Raw genomic sequence first — 26,448 nt, 5'->3', positions numbered from 1 at the left:
GCTCCAGGGATGGAAATTCCACTTTCTTTGGCAGTTCATTCCCTTGTTTTGCTTGTTCTCTTGTTCTGCACAATCCCTGTTGTTTTCTTTTTTTAACTTCTTCAAGCTCTGGGCCCATGTTTTCCCTTCTGTAACTTAAGCCACTGAAAGCGTTGCCTTCGATAACATCTTCTCACCTATTGTGAAACCGCTGGGGGCTCTGTCTTCTGTTGTCTTCCTAAGACTGAACACGGTTCAGGCTCTTAACTGTTCTGTCCTTCAAATCCTGAGTGGCTTTCTTTTGTTTGTTTGGGGTTTTCTCCATCCCTTAGCCAAACTCTCTAAAATCACTGCATCTTAAGGAAAAAAGAATTCACAAAAGCGTTTGCTGGGAGTGACATAGATGCTCCAGGTTCTTTGCCTTCTGGCTCCTGGGAGGTTTTCGTAGCAGTCTTTAAAGTGTGGGTGCAGGAAAGGATTTCAGGTGGAATTACCATGAAACAATTTCTCCGCATGGATATTCAAGGGATCATCACTGTGACTTTATAATTCAGTGTTGATTAAAACACAAATGTGGAAGACATTTCCAAGTGTGCCCACCTCCCTTCATAAATAAAGTCCAAACCAAAGGATGTTAATTTCCTCCCTGAATCAATTTCTCTCTCTCACTCTCTTCCTGTTCTCCAGCCCTTTTCTCAGCTCCCCTGGGCCCCCCACCCACTCACACATCCACAGCTGCCCTTGGGTAAACCCGAGGCTTCTTTGAAGTTCAGCTGTTTCCATCCAGGCAGCTGGACGACAGGCTGAGTGAGGCGCCCCTCAGCCTCCTCCTGGCTGGTCAGAGCCCTGAACCGTACTCTGGGGATCTCAGAGCTAATCTGAGCCTTGTTTCATCTTCCCAAGCATTAGCTCCCAAGGCAGGATGCGCGACTTCGTCCTGTCTCTGCTTCTCCTACCAGGGACCCAGTCCTGAAGAATTTCTGGAACGTGTGGGGCCCCCATTTCAGTAGACTGCAATCCTAATTTTTAATCAGGTGATGAGTTGAGATAAATGATCCTAGTTGTGATAAAGGTCAGGACCCACTCAAAACCTCCCCCTTCCTCCGGGAAGTCCCCCAACACCACCGTCCACTCTGATTGGTCTCCTTTAGGTCTTTGTTTCACAGCGTGAGGTCCATGGACCCTCAGCATCAGGAGCACCTGGAAACTTGGTAAAAATGCAATTCCCTAGCCCACTCCAGACTCAGCAAATCAGCATCTCTGGGGATGGGGCCAAGTGTCTGCATCTTTAACCACCTCCTCAGGTGCTCCTTGGGCCAGGAACACTGCTCAGAGCTGAGGGGGGTTGGGGAGAGGCACATGTCTTTGGCATTCTCCTGTGCTGCTCTTCCTTATACTTTCCTGTCACTCCTCATCCTCAAGGTGAGGTCTCCAGGGAGAGGGGCAGCCCATCCGCATCTCTGAATCCCCTGTAAACTGAGTCAGCCACATTTTATACGCCCGATGGAACAGGCCAGGTGCAGTGAGGCAGGCAGAGCCAGCAGCCTAGCCTTCTCCACAATGACTTTGAATAGATACTCAATGAACGAGTGTTGATGAATCATTCCTTCAAGGACTGTTCCTAGTCAAGTGCTTCATACAGAATGCCAGTCATGCCTGTGCTTCCTGGAGCTCTTATGGGCCGAGGACTATTCTGCCCAGGACTTGGGGTGAATGTGGCACTTACTTCATAAGGCGACTGGGAGGTTCAAATGGCATGATGCATATGAAGTGCTTAGAAAAGCACCTTGAATGTGGCCGACTCTCAGTATGTTAGCTTCCACCACTACTACGATGATGAAGGGGATGATGATGAGAAGGAGGACGACAACCACTCAACTGAGGTTTTAGAGGACAGAAGTCAAGGTCTTCACACGGGTGTGCCTGACTAGGGCAGAGACAGAAGCTCAGATTCGGATCGGGGCTCGTCCCAGTCTGCTGCAGAGTTGCAGTCATCCCTGTGGGATGCTCCCGCAGGATCTCGGAGGGACCAGGAAGAGGTGTGCAAGACCACATACACACAGATGGAGGAAGCGGCTCACGTGTGCCTTTGGGTCCTTCCCAAGCACAACTCTCCTCACACCTGTCCCCCCATTGGTCAGTTCTGTCTCATTTCCTTGTCAAGCCTTGAGAAGCTTCGCTTGCGGTTGGCTGCCATCTGGTTCTCCACCCTCATCCCAGCTTCTGCACACCCCACCTCCACTCTGGCCAGGAGCTAATAAAGGTATAAGGTGTTAACCTCATCAAGAATGTTCTTTTCTTATAGAGGAATGGGAACATTGTCAAATGTACTGTCAAAAAGAGTGCATCTCTGAGGGTGGAATTTCAGGAAATGTTATTTATATATTTTTATACATAAAATGTGAAATTTATGGTTCATTTACTTTGCAAGAACCAAATGAGGCTGACTATAAGAAATATTCAACAGAACTTTAAAAGTTAAAGAGAAAAGAGGAAGGTCTCATAGTGGTCAGAGAGGGAACGGGTCGATAGTATTCCCTACCCAGCGAATACGTGGTTGGGGTAACTAAGCATTCAACTGAACCCTGATTTTACCAGTGAATGGAGAAAATTATTTGGGAAGGAGACCCACTCGCTCAGCTCCTGAACACGTAGCCACTGTCTGCCGGCAGAGATGGCTCTGAGAGTTTTAATCAGCAGGAGGCAGAGTGAAATCAACAGCTTGCACCTCCAACTTTAGGTTTCAGCAGTGCTCAGTGTTGGTGGATGGTGCTGGAGAGATGAGATTCTGCAATAACTGGTCAGTTTTCAAAGCAGTGCTCTCGGCCATAAAGCCAGACATAGACGTGCTATGGATACCCACAAAGACTGCTTGGATGGATGGGGGATGGGGTCTTTCCTGAAATAGAATGAGGGCCGCGAATTCCTCCCTGGAGAGAGGGTCCGTGTTGTGTGCACCACACTCATCTTCGGAGTGTTCTTTCCATTATTAAAGCAAGAACTGATTTCAATTCTGAAATAACCCTCGTGCTCACTCTGAGCCTGGCCCCAGACCTGGGGGCAAGCCTCAGTCACCATGGCAGTGTGTCCTCTCCCCTTACAGACATCCAGGACAAAGAAGACACACAACTTAGCAAGGTGAGATGCCTTTTAAAAATGAGACAAAATCTTAGAGGATTTATTTCCTTTATCTTTAGACCTACATCCATTAACCCACACTCAAAGACAATCAGTGCCGCTGTTCTGGAAGGCAGCTCAAATGGGTCGAAATTGCCATCATATATCCAGGAAAGACAGGGACACAACACAGATTTAAGGAAAAAAAAAAAACCCTGCCTGTTTCCAGGGAACCAGCTCCTGCTGAATGTGGCCTGATAGAAATTCAAGATAAAACTCTCTTGGATTCTGCTTAACTATAAAGTGCCACCTCACAGACGATTTGCACAGTCTGTGAACTGCTCCGGTTCGCAAAACTTCTTTTTTGGCTGTTCTAAACTCTATCTCATCAAACTCTTATCTTTTAACTATACAGCGCAGCATTTAAAATGATAAACTGCAGGGAGGAGGGAAGAAAGAAGACGTTTCGTGAGTAGGTGGGACCAGACAACAGCCGGGGAGATGTCTGACGTCCTTTTGGAGAATCCAAACCCTGAAGCGTGACTTATCCTGGGTCTGTCTGATCGTCTTCCCTCTCGGACGATCTTCTGCTACTACGAGACACTTGCAAGGTGATTCCTGGTTCTTTTTCTAGGAGTTATTGTGAATGTCCAGTTTCTGTCAATAATGCTCATCTCTTTAAACTGTTACAATGCACATGGATTTTACTTCCCGGTTCTTCTTGCATGTTGCCATCTATCAAAAAAAAAAGAAAGAAAGATTTATCTTTCAGAGGTTGTTTCCTTATCTTCTGTTCTTAAACAATCATATTCTGTATTGTTGAGAAAAACCCAAAGCAGTCAGCTTTCCTGGACTCATTTCTCTAGCAAACTCACCTCACTCCCTATCTCACCCATCTGCTTATAATTTAATGCTCTGTATGTTTTAATCATTTCATTAGGCATGTCTTTATTTTGAAATGCAACTAATTCTCCAGTTCAAACAAACATCCAGTAATTCTAAAAATGAGACCATTCTTTCCTTTAGGTAGAGGTTGGCTTAGAAGAAATATCACACCTATTTTGAGAAGAGTAAAAGAATTCAAATGCTCCCAGTTTTTGAAAAATCATCAATTCTTAAAACTAGAAAGGATCTTGGAGATTTCTTGATTATCTCCGCAGGTATGGAACTAATTTCTGAAGATGTCTTCTCAAGTCCTTCTGAATAACTTTGTGATAAAAACCACTGTTATTATTAAGGCTTATCATCATGTAGAATTAAAAAAAATTTTCATGAAATATCTCATGCCTATACTTGGAGCCGAAGGACACAAAAGAGAAAACTGATCCCACTGTAGAAATTGTATATTTTGCTAGTTTGTTTTCTTTATAGGAGTTTACACTTATTAAGGCAAGGGGGATCATATTTTGCTATAAGGGGGCAGAGAATTTACAAAGTGCCTCATGTGATTTTTTTTGTCCATAACCTTCAGATTTATTCTACATCAAGAAATGAAGCTGCTGAAATTCCAGCACATATTTTGTTTTAACCTTATATTTTTAACATTATATTTATGGCCCAACTGTAAAACATGGAATTGATGTCTTTATTTTCTGATACTTGTTATTAATTTCTGGTAATAAAATGTTCTTTCAACATTTTAGAAGCACAAGTAACATTTCACACACAACAGACACTCTAACAAATGTTTGTTGAAACATCGGTAGATAAGTGGGTAGGATACACATTGACATTTAACATTTGTGTCTTAGTTCAGCTTTAAGGGCCAATGTTTATTAACGATAATAAATAGCAAAGGCAACAGTGGGCTTTCTGATATATTCTCTTCCAGTGACAATTTCTTCTACTTCCAAAACATAAATCAGAACCATTTAAATTTCCATATAAAGATCGAAATGATAATAATAATCTAATAATGAAGTTATCTTGGAGGAATTGTTTTAGAACACATTGGTAAGCTATTGACAGATGGGAAGTCTTGGGATGTGGCTGACACAAATGGTTGTCATGCGCCATCTAGTGGCTCTATGCGAAACTGTGCTCAGTCCGTGGGAAAGGCTTTTTTGGAGCAAGCTTCTCTGCTCCGAATTTCAATGCCTGTCGAGCAACCAACGTACATTTGTCCATCTCTAAGGCTTTAAACTGATAGAGATCACTGAGGAAAACATGTCAAATGGTCTTCCGAAACCTCTGTGTCCTAACGAACAGCTAAGAAGTAACTAGTCAGGATACTGTTTCTTCCTGGATCCAGATACACGAAACCGAGAAGCAATCAGAGAAAGCTCTGCCTGCCACAGTTATGGCGTAACGCAAGGTAAGAAGCATGACATTGCCTGCTACATTTTTCCCACAGAAACCATCACCGTGTGCAGAAATCCATGGCCTGGCCATGACTCCTAGAACCCGGAGGACTTGGTTAGCATTGCCGAATTTGCACAGGGGGAAGATTCTGTGGCAGGTGTCTCAGTTTATCCAGCGGTCAGTGCTGATTCATAAGACATCTTAATTCGCACACATATGCATAATAGTGATGTTTTGCAGTGGATTACAATATCGTATTTCACAATGATCAACAATCTGATTTTTAACTTTCCAGTTTGGGGCTATGATAGTAAAAGAAATAATAAATTCAAAATTTGCAGTGAAAAACAAATATCTCCAGGTTTATTCTTGTAGTGTCAAGTCGTCCAAAATAGAGTGAGCACTTTGAGTTCTTCTTGTATTCTATCAGTTTTAAGCCTCTTCATGACAATTTGGACTGGGACAGTGAATCATTTACATGTCAATTTCACACGCAAAATCACTAAATAAGCAGCGTATGACTATGGTGGAATGGTGGGGAGAGCATTCGATATTGGAGAGTAAAAAACTAAAATTAAGACGAGTTGTTTAAAAATCTCACAGACGTGACGATTTTGATTCTCTGTGGTTTCATATGCTAGCAAGTTTACGGTGCTTGAGAAATGCAGCTTTCAAAGTCAGCTTACCTCTTTTGAAGAACATCAAGTAAGAAACGATTGAGCGTATTAGTTCCAAAATAGAAAAGCCTACAAGATCATTTCCCTTTCCTGTTAAGGTCGATTTCCATTAAATATACGTTTTCAGTATAAAATGCCCAGCCTAAAAAATATTTGCATCTGCCTTTTGAACTATAATCCTGATCCGCACGCTGTGATAGCGGCTCCAGCGACATCTCAAACATGTATTTTTCACTTTCTTTATCAAAGGGCTATTTATTTTAAGGGAAACATTGATCAATTTAAGGCGTCTGTATCGTTCATTTTTAGAAAAGGCCATAAACAAATAGCAATGGGAAGAACCTGATTATTATACAAGTGAAGTCAACTATCAGAAAACCCTGAAATTTTTTGTCACTTTAGCGCACTATTCTCAATTACAAATCCATTATCTGAAAGCTAGAAGTATAAACAAAAATATTGGTGTGTAAAAACAAATCGGATTTGTGGGCTTAAGTCTCTGTTGTTGCCTGTATATTTAGACATCTACAAAGAAATTTGTCCCCCAAACCTTTCTGCTTTCCTTAGTCTTAAATGTTCAAAGTGATGGCATTTTTCAGAATATTTACCTATTAACTGACATTATCATTGAAAAAGAAATCAGATTAATTTTTGGCTGTGCTGTGCCTCACTACAAATCCTGTTTGTACTGTGAGAGGGGAGAAAAATAAATTTGCAAAATTCCAGGCTCTGGCCCTTTGCGTTTTGCTGGCTTTCGTGTTTTCCATCAAGTCCTCAGTGTTTATGCCACAGCTCAGCTAACGGCTGATGCAAACAATTTTCCTCACATGCCAACACAACACCTTTAACTATACCTAAAAGTAAAAATTAGTAAAAATTTAAAAAATTCTTTGTCCTTGGCAAAGCAGGCATGTGCGGTTGAAGCTGGCCGTGGTTGCCATAACTCCAGTGGGAATCACACCCTTCTTTACAATCTCTGACTCTCTCCTCTGTCCACTTTATAGAGATGTTGCTGGGATAAACGGAGACAATTTCAGGAAGGTTATGGGGCTCAGGAGGACAACAATGCAATGCATTGTTTTGCACGGTCTGGCTGGAGGGTGTAGCGTGAAGTAAAATTAAGATCTCCTCTTTTATTGTGAAGCACAGTTGGGCTGTTTGATCTCTAAGTCCTCGGGTAATTGGAGTCTACACAGCATGTGGAATCGGGGCCTGAGCAGCTCGCTCGTGTGCCCAAAGCCCACTGCATACCTGCCTGCGGCGCCATTCACCCCCGGCCAGATCCAGCTTGTATTCGGGCTTCTGCCTGGACACAGGCATTGTTTCTGAGCTGAGAAAACAACCGTGCGGAGATTCTAAATGGAAGACGTGCTGTTTGTTATCAGGTACACAGAAGTAAACAGAAACTGCCCGGGCTCTGGGCAGGCATCCTGCACATGGGGGTGCCCCTCGTCACATTCCACAACCCTCCTCCCCAATAACGGGAGTTGTCTGATCCAACTTCACTACCACTGGCTCGTTTTTCACACTGGGCTTCCATGAAATCGACCTGCGCCCCCACCCCCCAGATCACTGCGCACTGTTGTCCCTCAAGCTCGGAAGGCGGGATGGTTGGTTCACAGGCCGCTCATTCAACAAATAGTTACTGGGCACCTACGAGGCGCAGGGCACCGGCCAGCTGGCGGCCCCGTGGTGAATAACACCAGCACGCGTGGGTCCTCGACAAGCAGGGTGACCAACTGTCCCGGTTTGCTCAGGACGGAGCGGGTTTCAGAGACTCCGTGCACTAGGCTTTAAAACTCCTACAGTCCCAGGCAAACTGGGAGGAGACGGTCACTCTACACCGAGCCTAGAGTACGCCGTCTTATATGGCTCCTTGCCTTCTTAGAAAGAAGCGCGCGCCCCGTCCACAAAGGAGGGTCCTTCACGCCTGTTTTCATGTCTAAGACCCAGAAACGTTGCATTTTTCAGCCAGGGAGGACTCGGTAGTTATCCAAACGAACGGCTTCCTTTTCTAGACAATCATGAGACGGATCCAGGTTTTGAGGGGCTTGAAGCTTTTACAATCCGGGGCCCTCTTTAAGAAAAAGAAGACAAAATGATGAATCCAAAATACAGTGCTTTGGGGGAGGGACATGAAAGAATGAGATAATGGCCTGAAGCTTCAGCTTTATTAGCTTCACGGACAGTCTGCCTTTGCACATGATAACAGTAGTGAGCGATTAACGTTTATTGACTCACTTAATCCTCACAGTCAGCCTGTGAGGCAGGTGGGGTCATTATTCCCACTTTACAGATGGGAAACTTGAGGTCCAAGGAGGTTGGGTAACTTGTCCACGGTCAGCCACAAGGACCGCTGGGCAGCTTAACTTCTAACGGAAATGGTGACTGGATGGGGGTGCAATGACTCCGCCTCCCCCTGGAGGGAAGCAGAATGTCCAGTGAGCAATTCAGCAAACTCTTTTGGGTTACAAATTAAATCCTTAAGAAACCAGCCAGTCAAATTTGTGGACCCCCAAGAGGTTCTGGGCAGCAAGAAGCCCGGGAGAAGCCTGAGCGCATCTGTGGCCCTCAGCGAATGGACGTATCTCTAGATGGTCAGGAGAATTCTCACGTGCCTGAGAATGCACGATGGTTGTACCCAAAGGTCTACCCCCCCCCCCCCCCACCGCTAATCGAGGGCACTGGGTTCTCCCAAGGCTGTCGGCAAGCCTGTGAGAAACTGCCTTCTTTCCTTGGTTTTTCGCAAGATCCCTTCCCCACTTCTTCACCTCCCTCCTTCACACTTGCTCCAGACGGATTGTGGGTGCCCCTTTCCACAGTCCTATAAGGAACTCACAGAGCAGGGGCCGTGGACAGAAGATTAGAAGTGTGCTCTTTAACACCAAGCTCCCTGGCTTGCCATCCTCACTCTGTGACCTTGGATGAGTCACGTAACTTCTCTGTGCCTCAGCTTCCCCATCTGTAAAATGGGGATGATAACAGTATCTAACTCACTGGGTTGTTGTGAGGAGTCAATGAGTAAATATATATACAATGCTTAAAACAGGGGCCTGGGGCATAGTAATACTCTAAGTGTTAACTGTTATCATCATCATCAAATTATTATTATTACTGGCAAGTGGGCACTTCTGTGCAGAAATCTCCACTAGGAGGAAGGGCAGCCTGCCAGGTGCGAGGTTCCAGGCTGAGGCTCGGAACGGCCATTTCCATTTAGAATAAGCCATGAGTTATTTTCAAAGTCTCCGTTCCCTCGATTGTCTTGCCTTCGGAGCGGCTCACGGTTTGGGTGTGACTGTCTGTGGGACACACGCTTAGCCTAGAAACGGCGCATTAAATAGCACCTCCTAGGCGTCACATCAATTGCTAATTAAAGTGGCATTAACCCTAATGGGTTGGGAAGCAGGACTGTCATTTGCCCACTGTGGGTCTCCGCAGGCTGAGCAGACATCCCCCCATCCTGGGCCTGCACCTCGGGGTGACGGGGGCCCTCGGGGGAGGGAAGCTGGGGGTAGGGCCAGAAGTTCCGCAACTTCAGAATCTGCTTATTGTTCCTGACAAATAATAACATACTAAAGCCAGGAACGTGCTTGCACCAATCAGTCACAGGTGCTGATAATAGTTCACCTAATTACTTCATTATTTTTCGCCACTCCAGCGAGCAGTTTGTATTTACAGGCCTGTGGACGGTTCCATTACTACCACTTATTGTGACGATTCCAGCAATTCCGAGGGGCCTCTGAGGGTTTGGACAAGTAGAATCTTGTTTTTCTTGATTTCCCCAGGGGAGTGGGAGGTAGGGGCGGGGTGGAGGCAGGAGGAGCTGGGAGGAAAAGCATCCAGCGGCATCGGCATCGACCTACAACTGCTCATCTCAGATGAGTGATAAATGATGGGTGATTTTTGAAACGCTGGGATTTTTAAAACAAAACAAACAGACCCTATCCTATGAATTACAAGGCTAGTCATGGCGAGAAAGGGGAGAAGACAGGATGCATCCGCCCCAGGTCTGCACTCACGACAGAAGAGCGCTGGGGCCCCAGCCCCGCATCATTAGGTGGGAAGCGGAGCTGGAAGCCGTCCCCGGGGCCCTGTTGTCCTAATGAATACCAGGCCACAAATTAACGAAGTTGGTTTGGAAAAACATTGTGAATTTTAGTCACTCAAGCGTCCGGTGAATCTGTTAGAAGTCAGGGCTGGTTATTTGTAGCTTGTTAACATGTTGATTGTTTACAAATTATGTTTTCCCTTTGAAAAAGTGGGCAACCTCTCAGCAGCTTCTTGTCACTCATCACTTGCTAGGGTGCTTCCTGCCAGGGATAAAGGCCGCCTGTTGTTAGCGGATCTAATTGGTGTACCTCTCCACCTTGGGACCCCTTCCTGTCCTCTGTTCCCTCTCTCCCTTCCTCCTACATATAATAAAGTCCTTCTTAAACCCCCTGCCCCTGGAAGGAGTGTTTCAGACAGGCCCAGGTTCTGTACACCTTCCAGGTCCTCTTTGCAGATAACCAGAGAAGTGAGGGCTGAGCACTGCCTGCTCGCCCCCTCCGGTCCCCCTTCCTTTCAAAGAGGCTTCAAGGGCTGAATTTACACACCTTGGCTCAGGAGCCAAAAGCAAGTAAGAGAAAAAACGAGCGTGCCTGCTCCCGCGACCTTCACCGACCACAAGAAAAATGACCAAATCACAGAACCCTGGAGGTCATACACCCAAATTCCCTCCTTTAACTGAGACCTGAGGAGAAGTGGCAGCCCCAAAGCCCCATAGTGGCTGGAGACAGCAGGGAGCAGAACCCAGGGCCGCTGACTTCCTGTGTGTAGAATGCCTCACAGGAGCAGCTTTTCTGCATCTTCACATCCTTGTTTAAAGTCATCCTTTCATTCGTTCATTCATTCATTCACTCAACAGTTACCTTGGCCATACACACAAGTCCTGGAGCTACAGAGATGTCTTTCAAAGAGCCAGGGGCCCACAGGCACAGGCTTCAGCTTCTCCAAAGACCCACAGGAGATACTCAACTGTCTGGAGGTTCATTTGGCATCTGTTGTTTGCTGCTGGAGCTCCATCCTGAGACTTTGCCCCGTGTGGTCTTTGTGGGCCGACTTCCCCTTTTCTGTACCTTCCGTGACCAGATACCCGGCTGTGTTGTCAGAAGCCAGGTGGTGAGGCTCTGCTGTGGGAGGTGGGGAGGAAGGGGCATGTCTATTTCCTTTTGCAAATTAACTTGCTGGATATTGTGGGTCCACATGCTGACCTGTCACTTCACAAGGATGCCGGCTTTACAGCTTGCTGCTGTCTGGCCTGAGCACTTCTGTCCTCACAGGGGCCTTGGACACAGCGGTGACCACTTTCACAGGAGCTTGGGTTGGGCTGGATGCTGAGAGCAATAAACAAGCAACAGATCTCCATTAAAATCACCCTGGTCCAAGGGGAGGGCAGACCCATGCAGACTGTCTGATGGGTGACCTGCAGCCAGTACCGGCTCAGAGCCCCACTCCTCAGTAAAACGTGACAGTGATAGGAGACCTCTCCCCTCGCCACAACCCCACCTTCGCCCTGCTCCCCCATCCCTGCCTGGCTCTCCACAGGGTCCCCCGTGGAATGTGTGGAGAGTGTAGCAGTGACAGCACCCTAGCAACAGGTGACGAGTCCACTCCTAGGGCTCTCGCAGCTCCTGTGCTGTGTTCTTCAGGGACAGCAGAAGGTTACTCGGAGGGTGTGAGCTTTCACTGTGTCTAGACACTTAAATCGTGTTGCAGACACTCACAGGAAAAGCATAAGGCAAGCTGTATTACTTTCCTGGGGCTACTATAACAAATAGTCACAAACCGGGTGGATTAAAATGATGGAAACTTATTCTCTCACAGGTCCAGAGACTGGAAGTCCAAAACATTGATCTTGGACTTCTAGCTTCCAGAATGGTAAGAAAACAAATTTCGGTTGTTTAAGCACCCAGTCTATGATACTTGGTTATGGTTTCCTAGCAGACTGATACACGTGGCTTGATCCCTGTGTGTCTCTTCTCTTCTCATAAGGATACCAGTCACAGTGGATTAAGGGCTCACCCTACTCCAGTATGACCTCATCTTAATTAATTACCTCTGTAACAACCCTGCTTCCAAATAAGGTCACATTCTGAGCTTCCAGAAAGGACATGCATGTTTGGGAGGACACTATCCAACACAGGGCAGTTTACCTGAAACAGTAGCTCACTTTCACCCACTTTTCATATCGACTCTTTTTCACGGGTCTCAGTTTTCTCTCCCTCCTTGAGAGAGGTCAAGGGACACATATAACGTGAGAGTTGCTTTGCAAAGACAAGAGGTTAGTAAGCCCTGCTGTGCTTCAGGAGGGGCTGGGAGCGCTCATCTGACAAGGAAAGAGATGAAGCTCCAATCCTCCAAACAGCCCACGCCTTACACACCAGCTTGGGATGACCCACACTGCTTTCTCCAGCTCTAGCCATCAGCAAGCCACGGGGCAGCTTTATGACCTTGTAATTTATCGTTATTTACACCTGTGATCTGTTATCGATTCAAATTTTTCCTGAGCTGTTTGCCAGGAAATGGAGCATGAGATGGAGCAACTGGTTTGATCCCTTCCCATCAAGAAAACGTCAGTTCTTCTTTAGGATGGGGGTGGGGGTGGGGTGGGATAGTAGTGTTTAGGTGTCTCTAGCTCCTATTTATTAGAGAGAATGAGAGTTTGGGGGTTCACAGTCTTGGCCACCGATTGGAGAACTTCGAAAGTACTGATTCCTGGGTCCCTCCTCAGAAATTTTGCTTGAATTGGTCTGGGACAGGCCTGGGCACTGGGGTATGTAAAAGGTCCCCTGGCTGAGAGGCACCTGCTTAAGGTGTGTGGAGTCCTGAGTTATCAAGTAAATGGAATCAGGGTGAACTTTGGATCATGGACTCCAACTCGCTGACAAAAGAGAGAAGGAAACTGGCATCTGGGCACCCAAGGTCACCCGAGGATGCCTAAGCGGAGACCCCAGGAAACCAGGATGAAAACTCAGGGCTGGGGCTCCCAGCAGCCTCTGGCTTCTCCCAAAGTTTTCATTTCCTTGCTGCAAATTAACATGCTTAATGATTTTAGCCCATCAGACTGATCTGCCTTTTAATGAGGTCTGCAGGCTTTGACCGACCTGGTAGTTCCTGACCCAGGTACCTTATTTCATCTACACTTGAAAATGTGCTGCAACCTCCTTATTGTTTTGATGCCTAATCTAATTGGCTTCACATGGAGAAACGCCACGTCCCATAGCCACACAGACCGAGCCCCCGCAGGCCTCAGCACAGGTTGCCACTGGTCGCCAGGAGGCCCAGGTGAGAACACAGACCTGGCTTTCAGCAAACTCTCTCACTCCACCAACGCCTGTGAAAAGCCCACATTCTCCCATGACCTCCAGTGGCAATCTGTTTACGAGTTACGGGCTCAGCTTGCTAACATTTACAGCCATGAGCAGCTTCATTTTTCCCACCCAGCCTTTTCAACTTGTGTACCTTATCTTTACAGACTGAAGAGTTGTGATTTGCATTCACAAAGCTCATAACCTGTTGCGTCATGTCCTTTGTGTTGGCTTAATATTGGAGAGCAGGAAAATGGGGAGAATAATTAAATAGGTTGATGTTCAGTTCACTGGGGATGAGAAAGTCAAGGGTCAGCTTTGTTGAAACTGGAAAATAAAAGGGGCCTTTGTGTCTCTTGAAAATATCGGCTCAAGGAAGGTCTTTATAATAAAACAATTTCACAAAGTATATTTTTTCTTATATTTATTATAGTTTCTTTATTTTTTTGGTCCTTTCAGACTGTCTTCTTGATGTTGTTCCTTTTAAACCAGAGTCTTCTGCTCTCCTCTCTCTCTCTCCCCCTCCCTTTCTATGCTCCCCCCTCTCTCGTCTCTTCCCTCTCCAGGGAGCACACACATGTATTCCTTCAAGAATCCTGACTCTTATAAGGCATGTTTTCCTGTGAATGATTTTCACACAATTTATTACCATGTCCTTAGGGATAAGAAACAACTATACTTTTGCTTTAGTGCTCAAAGGAGTTTCATGGAAATCCTTGGTTGCAAGTCACCCACTTAAAATAATGAAAGCACAATCTAAGTGTTTACTCGCTGGGGGCGCAACACTCCTCTGCTCGCTGGAAGGCCTGGGGTACCCAGGGTGCTGGGACCTGCCTTCTGGGATAGGAGGAGTTAATTAAATTACCTTATATTTAGTGTTAATTTTGTCCTGGGCTTGTCAGATAATAGACAACAAGCTTGTACTTGACTGGGAGCATCGTCCCAGGCATGAGTAGTCTCCTGGGTTGTCCCATTGTCAGATTAATTGAGTTGACTTCTTGGTTGCAATTAGTTACAAATGTGGTTCCAATACTATTTCAACAGGTGTCAGTTTGGGGTCGGTGATCAGAATCACACAGCCAGCTCCATGAGGATCGGGGCACTCGGTTCAGCCACTCAGGTGCTGATGTGACTGTGTCTCGCCCAGGCGGAGAAGAGTCGAGAGGCTTGGGGATGTCTCTGAAGAACCATCACTTGCAAGAGAATTTAACACTTAAATAGGTTAAGAGGTCGGTTTGGCCCTCACTTTTGCTGGGTCCAGCTTGGAGCGGGGAAGTCTGTCGGTGATACAAGAAAGTATTGAGAATTCTTCCTGCATTAGGAGCGAACACTCTTGATTGCTGATTAAAATTGGCCTCACTGATGCAAACCTGAACCTTTCAGGAAGTGGGTTGTGAGAAGTCCTAATTAGCGTGAAATTATATTTTGTGGCCCTGATCCGTGTAGGACCGTAACTCCCTAGGTGAGGGAAGTATTCGGATCGTCCAGGCACTGGAGATTGCCTGGAACCCGGACATGAACTCAAATGCTATTTCCTACCCTCACTCCCAAACCCTGAAGAGCACTTTTCACTCAAATGAAAAAGAATTTCGAAATTTTCCCCCTTGTTTTAGAGGGAAGAGGTAAGCCTCTCTCTGCCCTTCAGAAATTCAACATCAACTTCTCATTTTCACATACCGTTTGGTTAGTTTCCACACGTTACTTGTCCATGAGTAACTTCCCAAACAAAGATCCTTTTCCCTCCCAAGTGTCCAAAGCTGGTATCAGGTCTCTAAATAAGTGCCAAAGCATTATTATTGTATTGCCTGATAAGCATAGGACAAAATTAACATAAAATAGAACGAAGTTGTTTAACACTTCTTATCTCACAGATTAAATACATCCTGAACGGCAATAGGGCCGTCACAGAATGCCCTGATAGAGAAAAATCTTGAATCATCGGCCAGAGATCCACAAGACAGCTGTGCACCTAAGAGGCCTGGGTCCCATAAGTGATCTCAGAGCCAAGTTGCGTTCTCTGTCCAGATTCAGGGGAAAAGCCTTGGGCGGCCAGCCTGCTGGTAGAAAAGATGCGGAGCTTGCATTCTGGCTGAGGCCCAGAGCAAGATCCCAGGAGCCCCAGTTCACCTGAGCACAGTCACATAGAGCCACCTGCCAGCCCTGGGTCTCTGCAGCAGCCAGATGCACCCGCCACAAGCCTAGAACAGCTGGCAGCAGGGAGTAGGGGGGAGGGGAATAGGGGCGTGGCTGTGGTGAGTAAATCACCATCCAACACCCTCCCCCTACAGATGTCTCAGCAATCAAGTCTGCGGGTGAGCGAACAATGATAGTGGAACACCTGGCTTTGCTATAGCTTTGCATACCTGCCACAGGCACTTTGGACACACAGAATCACATGTTGGGTGGAGGGTGGATAAGCAGCTGAAAATGCATCTATTCATCATAGGAAGACAGGGGGAGTCAGGACATGGTCCCTAACATTTGGAAGAGCTAAACTCGGGCTGAGGTCTTCAGAAACAAGATGCCATTATATACAAAGACTGAAGGGTGACAGGTGGCCCCATTAGAAAAGAATTCACAAAGCTTCAGTTTTGATATTACTTGGAGACTGAAATGTAATGATCCCATTTATTCCATCAGCAAAAGTTGTCACAGTCTTGTTGTAAGAAGAATGAGCCTCCGCCCTTTGGAAATTCAACGTGAACTTATCATTTTCACGTACTGTTTGGTATAGTTTCCACATGTTAATTGTCCAATAAGTAACTTCCTGAACAAAGATCTCTTTCCCTCCGCAGCATTGAAGCTGGTGTCAGGGCTTTGAATAAGTGCAAATCAAAGCACGTCGTCTATTCCTTGATAAGCCTAGGATGAAATTAACATAAAATATAATGAGGTTATTTAACTCTTCCTATCTTACAGATCAAATAAATCTAAGATGAAAATAGGATTGTCACAGAATGCCCTGGTAGAGAAAAATCTTGAAGTAATAATCTATGTTTCCTGGCTGAATATAGACCTATGGTATTAACATCATCTCATATATAACATACATATTATCACACATTTATGCTATAAATATTATATCCATATACACACTCTATACGTGTGTAATTAAATATTAGAATTCTATTCTTAACTACCCCAAAGTCATATTTTTATAATTATTTGTTTGGCTAAGATTTTAACTCCTATAATTTAATATTCCATGGTCCACCATTGAATCCCTTGCCCCATTTGGAATTAATGAGGAGACAGACGAATGAGTGAATGAATGAATGAGTGAGGAATATGTGCTGCCCACTGCTTTTACTCTCCCAGGGGTGGGCAGTCTCCATTTCGATCAGCCTCTTATAGAGAGTTGGGTCCACACCCCATTTCCTTCCACCTTGACTTTCTAGATTGATCTGTAGACATTTTCCAAGAGCAGAACTTGGCTTAGAGAAAGCACTATTTGAAAAGTGTTTAATGATATTCCCTGAAGTTGCTTGGCCAAATATGACTGAATCTTTCTAACGCAGAGAGAAAACAAAATTATTTACTCATTCAGTATTTATTAGTTTGGAAACGGGACACAGTACCTAGCACACGACAAGGACTGATGTTTGCTTTCTCAAGGTACCTGCCTCATGCTCCTTCAGAAGACAGCAAGAAGAGGCTTACAGTGGCCGAGCCAATGTTGACTGTAGCACAATTCCTTATGTTTTAGGGAGCAATTAATTCTGATAATTGATGTTGGTATAACATGGGTCTTAAATGATTTATGAAGGAGTTTTCTGACTCAGTACAGGCGTCTCTAAGAGTGTGCTTACCCATTGCTGCCATATCCTGTGGAACACCAGATATGAAGGAGACCAGAAGGCAGGCAGAGATGGGGAGCAGGAGTGTCATGTCTCAGCTTTGCACCTGGGGCAGCCCAGGCCTGGGGGACAGCACATGCTGAGCCCAGGCCACACCAGCCTCGCTCATCATCCAGAGCTATAAGCTGGACACTGGGCAGGCCCATGATGGAGTTTCAGGTGGCAGCCTCAGAAGGAGACCACAGAGCCTGAAGTGGACTTCTGGCTGTGAGACTCTGTGGTCATGTGGTTCTCTGGCTGCTCATGCCCACAGACTGTCCATCTGCCCAAATACCGACCCCAGTGGCCATCAGCCCACTACTCCTTGGGATTTACATGCTTTAGGATTTTCCTTTTGAAAGTCAAGGCCTCTGGTACAGGCAGGCTTCAAGCCATTACACTTTGTTTATGAAGTAAGACCTAACTCAGAGTTGAATGATTAATTATGATGATTAACAGTGGGGTGTGGAGAAGGGGAGGGGAGGAAAAAAGGGGCAAGAACAGGAAAGGACACAGAGACTAGTATTTATTGAATACCTACTGTGTGCCAAGCCCTGTTGTGAGACCCTTTATACATCTGTTGTTTCTAAATCCCCACAAGAACATTGAAAGATGGATATAATTATTCCTGTTTACAGATGAGGAAACTGAGGCTCAAAGAAAGTGAGCACCTTGCTGTCAGTCACATCTCTGGAGGTGGCAGTGCTGGTGTTCTCACCTGCATTACCTGACCCAGTGTACCCTTCTCCCACTGTGTCAGGAGGATGCTCCAAAGACACACCTTACACTCCCACCTGGGGTCCAGCCTGGGCTCCCCCTCCCCCCCCCAGTCTCCCTTGGAGAAGCGAGGACTAGGGGTGGGGAGATAGTTGACAGGTTCTAGGGAAGGTGGTGGCCCCAAGGGAGGGGGGAGGGGAGTTAGGTGCTTCATTTCTTCCTCCAGCTCAATGTCTGCCACCACAAAGCAACTCCATGTGGATACAGTGTAAATAAATAGTGTGAGCTACGCCAGCACAACCTCAAAGCAAGACCTCTAGAGTCTCTGTCTACCCCGACTGCCAACTCTAAGCCCCCCTCCTATGGAAAATTTGGAGCCTCCTTTGATTTACAAAAGAATATGCTAATGTCTCTTAGACTGAATGCTCCCTGAGAGCAGGAATGTGTCCGCTTAACTCTGCACGGCATCTAACAGGCTACACCCGGTGCCCGCCCTACAATAATTTCCCAGGAAACACTGGTGACATGCATGAATGAAGATGAATCGCTTCTGCTTGCCTTCTGCTTTAAACCAAAAAAGCCTGAATCACCCCCTGTGGGTGAAATTTGCTATCCCCAAGGAGAGAAATGTCCTTACAGCTCTCTGGTAGCTTCTAGAGCATTCTGTACCCACTGGAGCCAAGCAAGGCCTGTGACATTCTTAGGACGCTATTGAGCTGCCAGAGCACGTCAAGTTTAATGCTCCCTCAGCAAACAAGGAGACACGCGCAGGCCCAAAGACAGTGGCTGTCAAATGGACATGTGAAAACTGAATTGCTGTTTCTTGGGACGTGGTGAGAGAGTTTCTCTCCCTTTTGAGAAAGGTCTGGGTAAAGGAACTCAGAGAAGCCCCAAAGGCCTGAGACTCAAAGGGGGCTGTCCAAAATTTATCGCTTATCTGACCAGAGCTGTCTTGGACAGACTGAAGTCATTAGCTGGGCGGGCTTGGGTGGGAGGAACCTCCGAGGTACCTGGCACAGAGAGTCCGAGAGGGGCAGGCACCATCATGGTCAGCTCTAAATCTCTGAACTAAAATTACTAGGGCAGAAAGACGTGGACATTCGGTGCCGTCCTTCCCTCCCACCTCCTTGGAGCAACATGTGCCCTTTCAAAAAGAATAGCACAGATAAAAATCTCATCCATTTACTGCAGAGTCTCTGCCATAGTTGTAAAAGAAAGGCCTTTATCATCCCCCGAATTAGATCTGTGATTTTTTTGAATGACAAGTATAATAATTAGACTGTGAAGATGTGCCGTTAATCCATTTAAAGGTGTAAAGAAGTCCATTTAATGAACATTATAGTCACATTAGACTTGGAAACATCCAACTCTTTTGTTGAATAAAAAGAAGTTCAACGAGATTAACTTCTCTTAGTTGGTTTTAAGGAATAATCAAACATGTCTCCCTCTGATAGTGTACGGTGCCTTCTCGTGTGGATTCTGCATACCAATGTCTGCCAGCCAGGAAGGGTAAGAATAAGGCCGCCAGACCTCACATTTCAGTCAAATAATTACAAATTAAAAAGGATCACTCCTACTTTCTATACTTACTATAAAGTGATAAGAGGCCCAACTCCTTGAACTTGTAATTATGTAACAGAAATGTTAATCTTCTGGTTCGGTATTCTCTCCTGCTGTATTACATGCATTCTTACAACGATCAAGTTTACTACTTGACATGTAGATATTTCTGCTGGGAGACCCATTACTTGATCCTACCAGATTCTGACCACAAATAGGGTAACGGATCGTTTTCAAATCTTGTGCTGTTTCGCATCTCCGGATGAGGCTGCTGTGATGGCTGCTTAACTGGAGTAAGTGCCGGGCACAGATGCTCTCTGCTCCGATGTAGAGTGGCTCAGAACCCAGATATCCTAGCTAACTCCTGGGGTTATTTCAAAGAGCCAGACTTTTGAAACAGAAATGGACAAGTTTGGAATAATCCCAGATTTGATTTAAAAAACAAACGAAAAAAAAAGAAGGTGCTAAATTGCGGTTGGTCAGATTTTGTCTATTAATTAGACTCTTCTCCCTCAGGCTTCTGACTTACTACCGCCTTTGTAGCTCGGGAATGTATATTTCACCTTATACATTGGCTCTCTCTTCTCTGTAGTTGCTAAGAATTTAAAAACAAACCACCGAGACATATAACATACCATCTAAGATTTCAGAAGGCAAAGGGTAAAGATTGCCTTTTCCCACGGAAAAGAAGCCTTCCATAGTGAGGAAGGACAAGCCTAAGAAGAGCTGGTCTAAACATGAAATTAGGGAGTCGGCTTGGGAAGAGCGTGTCAGCACAGCATCCTCTCTCCTTGCTTTGTGCCTGATGCCTCCCGCGAACCAGTGACAGTGATGGATGACTGTGGAGATTGTCCAAGCCAAACTGCTAACCAGCACTGTTAGATCTTTTTGTAGTTGAGGAAACAAAGCTGATAAGATCAAGAAGCAACATAATCCCCGGTGATGGAGTGTGATCTGTCTTGTAGAGCGTAACTGGCATTACGCAGACATCATACCTTAAACCAACCATGGTATTTGTAGGAGCGGAAAGAAAAACTTACTGCAGGTTAAAAGAAGTTTGGTTTTCAAAAGAATCATAAAAATGGGATGTGCCTTTCAGAGGCCGTGGCAGTGTCTACTCCGGATCAGCTGAGACTAACTCAGAAATTAAGCCTGGAGACCCGGCACGCATCTCGTTTCACTTTCCACTTCTGTTTTGCTCTGGCTCCCTTATAATCCTCCAAGATGAACGTCCAAGAGGGATAAAACAGGGAGACCTTATTCCGAAAGGTCACAATTAGATCATTGCCTTTCACCGGCCTTCAAACGGGGCCAAGGGGAATAATGGTCTGGGCCTTCCATCGCCCTGGGAAAGAGGAAGAACATTACATTTTGTTATTGTTGCTATGACTTTTCTTTATTTTGAGATTATCTTCATTATATGTTTATCCCACATAAGACACGTACTAGCTAAGACAAAGGGACAATACGTTCAGTCCACAAGTGAGCTAAAATGGCAAACGCAGAGGAAAACTTGATGTATACACTTCTGGAACTGATGGTCCAACTGTAAAAGACGACATGTTCCTTCTGGTACCTGTCTGGGTTTTTGGTGTAGAAACTGATTTAGAGGTCTAGGGAGCCCTGGGGCATTCGTAATGGGCGAAGGTTGCCGACATCACCAAAGTTTGAAGCTGTTCTGTAACTGCTTTAATCAACCTGAAATTTAAAATTACACTTCAGTGAAGAATATCTACGAGATCTTAAAAAAAAAAAGCATACATAGTAGGATCTATTCATATGCAGAAAAAGTGTCAAAATGGTTTTATCTCAGACAGCACCCAAGCAACATTTCCTTTCCCCCTTTCATTGAAAGGATCATTTAAATGTGAATACATTTTTTTGGCTTAGGCTATTAGATTTTGTTCAGATTGCACAAATAATTCTCCTACTTAGGTCAGATTAGAAATGGCTCTGGACGTTCCTCGATGGGATAAAAATCTTACGAAAACGGAACAAATGCAGAGGAGAATGAGAATCGTTTTGTCCATATGCTGCCCCAAACTTGCCCAAAGATAATTATCATTGCTTATAAATACATGTTTGAGGTTGGCTTGAATACGTTTTTGTGAAAAAGAGAAAAGTTATTATCTTGAAAGGAACTCAGTAGCGCCTAGAAATCGCTATCATGGTCTGGAGTGAAGTAATCACTTTATCCTCATCCCTGAGCACATTTATGCACCTCCTAATTCTTCACCTAATTAGAGGGAAATGCAGCGCTGTCCTGGTCAGGGAGGTAGGGATTAGGGTTAAGAAAACACTTGTATTGGGAACCCCCTACCTCCCCTGGTCAGTGTGAAAGATTCTCAAAGAATCTCCCAGCCTAGCTAATCCATGACCCTCAGCGGGGAGGAAGTGTTAACAATTTAGTTTAAAACTCACACTCTCAGACAAATGCATCAAAAACGGCTTTTCTCCTTTGATTTGTAGGTATTAGTTGTTTTTCCAGGCCCCATTAAGGACTCTTCATCCTGGACGGCAAGGGGCATTAAGCCCTAGCAAGTTAGACTTGTTCCCAGCTCTGTCTGATTCAAAGGCAATTTACACTAATTATTCGAGTCCACAGCGTTACCCATATTAGCGGAATGAACCATCTCAGCAGGTAAAAGTACTTTTGAAATGTTAATTTATTACTAAGGTATAAAAATGTCCTTGATTTAAAGTGGAAAAAAAATTAATAGCAATTTTAAAGGACGGGACTAGGACATTCGGTACCCCTTGCTTATTTGCACCAACTCCTTCAGAATGACTTGTCTTTGAAAAAAACACAGGTTGTCAAGGCTAATGGCAATGCATTCTCTGACGTTATGGTTAATACAAAGATCTCGCCTACTTCGGTGCGTTTTTCTAGCCAGTTTTCCAAGCGGAGCCGAATGAATCCCTCCGCCCAGCTGCATTCAGAAGCAGCCGTTTGATTTTGTGCCTCACAAAATCTGCTCACGGGTGTTGGTTGCTGTTTTCAAAAGCCTCTTTTCGATTCCATTGCTTGTTCCAGAACAGCTTCTCTGGTCTAGAAGAAGCAAGGCCGCATCAACAATTTCTCCAGCAGCATTTGTGGGTCCATCCTTGTTGGACCGAGTCACGTGCCCTGCGCTCCCAGTCTCCATTTTCTGGGATGTCCCAGGCACAAAAAAAATTTCATCATAAAGTCAGAGGCTCTTGAGTGCCTTCTGGCTCAGTCTCTCTCCACTTCCCAAGTGAGTGGGGAGGAGAGGGAGGTAACTGAAATTAGGTTCTGCCATATTGGGAGAGAACCCACTGCTCAGAAGAGAGCCAGCAACTATGCTCTCCCCACTAAGGGAAGTGCCAACAGCGACCCCTCCTGGTAACCTGAACGAGTCAGAGGGTCCAAACAGTGCAGCTAGTTGTCACTGAAGAGTACTTTCCCTTCATTCTTTCGTTCTTTAATTTTACAAGCATTTATACACAAATCTATGAGAAGCGTCCCTGCCCTCAAGCTGCTCGGAAGACACTAAGGGCGATAAACCTGTAAAGCTGTAACAGAGATATAAGGAAGAGGTGGTAGGGCCCCTGGAAAGAGACAGATCCGCGCTGTCCAACAAATACAGGAAACTGCTTACAAAAGAAAAATAAAGATTCACTAAGCAGAGAGAAAGAGAATCCAAGGTTGAAAAAATAGCAGCTGCAAGGGCTTGGACTAACACAACAGCATAGCGTCTTCAGAGACCTGGAAGTTGGGTGGGGTATCCGGACTGTCCAGAGCTACAGGAAAATGAATGGGAACGAGTGGACAAACTGGAGAGGTGGGCAAGGGCCCCACTCAGCAGTCTTGGAAAATGCGGGGCATCTTCCCAGAGATTAGAGGTCTCCAGACTTTTTTGATCATTTATCCTCAGCCCTGAGAAAGGATTTGATCATCCCCAGTATACGTGTACTTATAATTAAATTATATACATGTACAGATTTCAATCCATCATAGTAAGTGCTAGTAATGCTTATCTCATTTCTTATCTTTTTGATGAAAATATGTTAATAGTAGCTCTGGTGTTTTCTTTCCTCACCTCCATGGATTGTTGACAGTGTCAAATGCCCTAGAGTTGATGGGCGCTTGGAAACCCAGTGTCTGCCCCAGAGATTTCTTCCTGCCCATCCCCAGAAGGCAGATGTGCTTCCACTTCCTAACGCAAGCAGAAGCTTGGTCACTTGCCAAGAGCTCTGACCTAATTAGGTCAGAAACAGGTGAGGCACAATTACAGCAGGAGCCAAAGGATTCCCAGCCAGTGGCTCAGCAGATGCGCCCTCCATGTCCCACAGGGGAGACCTGGCCCCGCACATCCCAACAACTTTCCCTCCTGTTTTGGAGCAAATGCTTTCAAGACCCCTAAATCAGCACACCCAGGAGCACATGCTGTAGATTCTAGAGTCCAGAATACAGCCAGAAACACCGTGAGAGTGCCCATAGGTCAACTCTAATATCAAACAATAGCAAGAATAAGTTGTAGCATAAATAAAAGAATATATAGGTCACCATGGCGCTAGAAGCTAATTTGTGCTTTCCGATTGTCTATGAAACACAGTTTTCCATGGATTCCGCGTGAATCCTTCCAACACACACACGCACACCCACACACTCCTTACCTTAAGTTCTACTCAAGCAATTCTAGTGTGCTTAGGAACCTATCTATATTGGATGCCTATAAGATACAGATATGGCAGCTACAACTAGAAGCCATGAATTACAGTGACACTTCTTTTTGCAAAATTTTGCCCTAAGACTAGGATTTGTACTTAGGTCATTGGAAATAGTGGGCTCCTTCAGGTTCTAGAAATGGCTAACAGAGCCAGGATGACCCAAGCTGCCACAATCCATCCGTCCACCCAACAAGTGTGTATTGTTGTTGAATGTCTATGGTGTGTCGGGCATAATATTTATAGTCACGACAGGAAGGAATATATTTCCACTAGTGTTTAAATGTTCCCTCCCAGACTATAGTTGGAGCCCGAGAATCTAAAATGATTGTACGGAATAACTGTACTTCAGATAGAAACCTGATTCCCAATCAGTGCTCTTTTCACATTAAGTGTTTAAAATGTCTTTTTAAATCAAATCACCACATTATGTACATTTCTACTTGGAGAGGATGGTAAAAATCTTATTTATTTGGAAATGATAATCACCCAGACTCTAAGTGCACTAGCTCTCCCTTTTTTCCTGTTTTAGAAATGCCCTTTATTTTGTAGATGCTGTAAATGAACAGTGTATAAATAAGGAGGGAGGGTGGAAGGAGAACGTTGAAAATTCTTAGAGAACAAATTGCTTCCAACAGTTTCATAATACACCTTCGCCTGCAAATAATGGATATGAAATCACAAACCAATTGATTTAATCGTGTATCCTGAAGACCTTTAGCGTCGCAACCCAGCTATAATTACAGAGCATCCACACAAGTAAGAAGAGTACATTCCCATAAAAAATTTCTATGGTTCAAAGTATTCACCAGTTAATCTGACTGCCCCTTCACCGCCACCATCATTTAGTTTGAATTAATGAGGATGGATTCACTAATGAAAGCCAAGAATTTTCCTCATTCTGATGAGACAATACGGTCATGGGGAGTAGCTGTATAAAATAATTTCCATGGCATATCCTAGGAAGCTGGAAGTACTAAAGATCATGGCGCCTGGCTCAAGGCTTATGATCAGAAGGGGGTGAAATTAAGTTAGAACTGAGAATTTTTTACTTTAAAAAGCATAAAGAAGCAGCACGTTTTTTCATGTTGAAAGAAGTATTGAAAAATGTATCGTGAAATTGAAACCCTGAAAATCTTTAAGGAATCTTTCATTATCCTTGCACCAGTGCAAAAATAGAAGCTTTGCATATGCAAGAATCAAAACAGACGTACACGAAACATAATGTTTGTTGACAGAAATGGAATTTCCAGCATGCGTTTTATATACGTAATGCGTATGCGTACACCTTTAAAATGGTCTCAACTGGTAACCACGTAGAATTTCTAGGAAACTGTATAAAATGGGTTTGCTGGCTGTTGTGAGTGTCTTGAAACTTTATTCATCTAGAGAGGCAACACAAGTCAGCTGAAAAAGCGTGAGGCTTAGAGTCTGGAGACTCAGACACCCAGACCAGTTCACTCACTAGCCACCACTGTGACTGCAGGCAAGTCGCTTAGCCCAGCTGGAAAATAAAGGTTTGATTGGCTTGGCCTCCAAGAGCTCTGTCAGCACTAAAATTGTCAAACTCCATATAGGAAGCATTTGATAGTCATCAGAGAGGAAAGCTGTGTGTGAAAGCAAGTGTTTCCAAAAATAGACGTACAAAGGATTTTTTCTTTTAGTTTGAATTAAAGAGGGGAAAACATAGTTTCGTTTAAACCACACACACACACACATATATACACACACACAGGCCTATCTAGTGTGCATTTTGAAAGAGCCAGCAGTGTTTTCCCCAGTTGAATAAAATGTGCCTTTGCAGGCAATCAGATTGCATTGCATTTGCGCATTCTGCACAAGGCTGTTGCCTCCAGACAGCCTTTAATTCTAATTAATACAAGTCCAGCTGAATCTGTGGGTGGAGGAAGAAAGACCAGAAACGAAGAAAGAAAATGAGACGTTAGCACGAATGCCTATCACATTGTCAATATCTATTCATCTGCATAATATTAATGATACCAAATATGCAAACAGATGTTTCTCTCATTAAATTGTATATGCAAATACTACTGGTAGGAGTGGTAATGTTGTCTTGGGGTTGAGAGATCGTTGAGGGTAATTAAAGGTTAATCCAGTTTTCAGTTCACAGACTGTACGACGAGAGTGGTTGTAAAGAAAAATTGTCACTTAACCTTCAATTCATTACCAATGGCACACGGATTTTCTACTTAAATAATATAA

The 26,448-nt window shown here is 44.8% G+C and overlaps 1 long non-coding RNA gene across 3 annotated transcripts; it reads left to right on the top strand.

Moving 5' to 3' along the window:
* The first annotated feature begins 2,900 nt into the window (after positions 1 to 2,900).
* LOC111773011 (uncharacterized) lies at positions 2,901 to 23,378 on the top strand. 3 transcript variants are annotated; one of them, XR_011436377.1, is made up of 5 exons: positions 3,569 to 3,707; positions 4,123 to 4,256; positions 4,568 to 5,410; positions 11,940 to 11,993; positions 14,468 to 23,378. It is a non-coding gene; the product is annotated as an uncharacterized lncRNA (long non-coding RNA). The 3 variants fall into 3 exon arrangements; XR_011436375.1 differs by adding an exon at positions 2,901 to 3,117 and having other exon boundaries at positions 3,512 to 5,410; XR_011436371.1 differs by having other exon boundaries at positions 4,123 to 5,410.
* The last annotated feature ends 3,070 nt before the right edge of the window (positions 23,379 to 26,448 follow it).

The sequence above is a fragment of the Equus caballus genome, chromosome 1 (assembly GCF_041296265.1).
Source record: "Equus caballus isolate H_3958 breed thoroughbred chromosome 1, TB-T2T, whole genome shotgun sequence".
Classification (NCBI taxonomy): Eukaryota; Metazoa; Chordata; class Mammalia; order Perissodactyla; family Equidae; genus Equus; species Equus caballus.
Note: the sequence above shows the minus strand (reverse complement) of the source record. Positions and strands in the feature narration are given on the sequence as shown.